Genomic DNA, 3,134 nt, shown 5'->3' on the forward strand with positions numbered 1-3,134 from the left:
AAAAAAAAAAAAAAAAAAAAAAAAAAAAAAAAAAAAAGAAAAAAAAAAGAAAATGCACTCAATAGCATACCTAATTTAGGAAATTGACATTAATTGTGTCATCTCTGAGATTTATGACCCCACTAAGCATGAATGGTTGGTTAGGTTTCCACTTCCACTTTAAGGCATGATTTCACTACTGGTGAAATGACTTAAATCCAATCATATAGCTGTTGGTCAATGCCAAGACATAAGTGTAACAATTGCACCATTGTAGTACTATGCTGGTCACTATTGGGGAAAATAGGATCAGATGCAGCTGTAATTTTCCAAGTCCTGAATCTTAAGTGTAAAGTGTATTCAGAAATAAGTGATTTATGTCAATCTCTCAAGGGAAACCAGAGTACCATCCCTCTAGGACTTGTGAGCCTCCTAGTCTCTCCTGACCAACTGGTCAAATGGAATTTTCTCATGTGTGGTATATATAATAGACATACATAAGGTATATTACTTATAATATGCATATATAGATAAATATAGAATAAGCTTTCTTTTCAGTTTTTAGGCAATTTTTAGTAATCAGTTTTTAGTGTTATTTATTTCTCACCCATTTTGTTTCTTCTGTACTGACTATCCTCCTTGAAAGAGTCAGGGTTCTATACAGGAAGAAAATGTTTAGAATATTTACATACATTCACATAAAGTATGGCTTATAGGCTATAGTACAGATACTTGAACAATGAAGGTCTACCAACATAAAGGTCCAAGAACCCAGTAGTTATTCAATCCACAGTAAATGAAAGACTAATAACAAATATGAAACTCAGCTGGGCAGTGGTGGTGCACGCCTTTAATCCCAGCACTTGGGTGGCAGAGGCAGGTGGATTTCTGAGTTTGTAATCCACCTGCCTCTCTACAGAGTGAATCTGGTCTACAGAGTGAGTTCCTGGACATCCAGGACTATACAGAGAAACCCTGTCTTGAAAAACAAAACAAAGCAAAACAAAACAAAGCAAAACAAAACTTATTGTATCTGATGTTATATGCAAATGATGTTATATTATATAAAAATATATTTAACCTCAGTAACATATATCATATATAAATATGTAGTGTATACACTATATGTTATTTACAAATATATATATATATAAAACTACACTACCATATTATATTTAGTATATATATTTATAATATAAAGAAATAAATCCCAAAGAATTAGAAATATTTTATAACTTCCTAAGGACTGAGGAAAGTAATAAAGTCCTGTATACACAAAAGACATACATTTAATATTGATATAATGAATATCTGGAATTACAGAGAAGTAAAGATATAATTTAAGGATTAAAAAAAATTAAACAAGAGTTTACTTCCCAAACTGTTCATTTCACTTTATAAATCAAGTTTTATATATCAAAACTTGATTACTGAAAGTTAGTAATTTTCCAATATAGAATTTATGATAATGGTTCAAAATGAAATAAACACTAGAAGGACAATTAAAATATTTAAGTTTGTAAACATTTTGGTTTAATTCATTTCTGTTTAGAATACAAATTTTTAAATACATATTATGCTTTAATCTATTATGTTTTAAAATGTATAATTAATTTTTTGTTTCATTCTGACGTAGATCAATTGGTTGTCATCAATATTTAAGTTCAAGTTTTGCCTAAGGTGCTCATTTATTCACTGGGGAAAATACAGAACGAGAAAATAATAAATTAAATGTTTTCATTACACAAAAGCCTTAGGGGAAGAGCCTCAGTGATATAGACACCAAATTTTCATTGACATGAAAAAACACCAGCTAGCATTCACTCACCATTGAACTGTTCAGCTAAGGTAGGTTACTGCGTTTCAGCAGTTAAAAGCACAGGCTAAAAATATCGATTTGTGAGAGGTGGGTAAAAGCCATATAGATGAACCAATTTTTCATTATTTATATCAGTAAAATCTAAAGTGTAATGAATAGATGAAAATTTGTTCTCAAAAATAGAAGACTTTGAATAAAACTGTTAGAATTATCCAAATAACAATTTACTTAATTTATCTTAATCTAGTTCACAAGCAACTCTTTGCTTGTTTGACCACCAGTGGATATGCACATTAACTGAAGTTTTTGTTACAGTTCTCTGTTGATGGTTTCTTTTTTTAATAGATATCACCTTATAAATAACAGTACATGGTAGCACAACTTCACCTCAACACCATGTAAGCTAAAATAATACTTATAATGGTAAAATAATAAAAATTATCTTTAATGTATATCTTTCCCTATTTCCCACTCCACATATTTCATTTATGTGTCAAAATTTAAGGATGCAAATCCACCATATATAAAAGACAAACATATGTATCTCTGAAAGATTCATATTTCTTTATTCCCTTTTCAAATTCAAAAGATATGCTTGACATACAAACTTTTTAAAAAGCAAAGAATAGTGTGTTGATTTATACATTAACCAGTTTTATTTTAATGTCTCCCAAGTGATCATAATCTAATATTTTATCTCTAGAACACTATTTGGAGCAGACATAGACAAGTGAAAATAAAACATATTCTTAGTTAAAACCTGACATTATTCCTTTGTTTCTGAATGATACAGGCTACACAGCATCAGAATAAAATGATTTTGTTTTTTACCAAACAGTGCCAGATACTTCCATTGCATTTGAAATGATGAATATCCTTTTATACAGTCATGAATTTGAAGAATCTGAATACTTACATTTAATATTTTATCAGGTGAATGCTTTGCTTTAAATGTAAAAAGTCTATCCTTTTATTGTATAGCCTAATATTTCTATGATTGATGTTTGTACACAAATATTGAAGATGAATTAAGATTCCATTAAATCAGAAGCATTTTTTGCAAAACAGAAGACAGTTTTAAAATGTTAAAAATATAAGAAGTTATATTTTTCACAATGGTAAGTGGCTTTTACACATGACAACTGAACTCTCAGACTATCAAATATGTTTCATTATGATCATAAAGGTCTACTTACAGAGTAATATGACTGGAAAGATTTCTTAGGGAATAACAACACAGAAAATGAATTGTTATTGTTTTCTTTTCTTTCTTTCTTATTTTTTTAGAGATAACTAACAATGCATCTAGCCCACTTTGAAATTGGCTTTTAAATTC

This window comes from Mastomys coucha, unplaced genomic scaffold (genome assembly GCF_008632895.1).
Source record: "Mastomys coucha isolate ucsf_1 unplaced genomic scaffold, UCSF_Mcou_1 pScaffold15, whole genome shotgun sequence".
NCBI classification, from domain to species: Eukaryota; Metazoa; Chordata; class Mammalia; order Rodentia; family Muridae; genus Mastomys; species Mastomys coucha.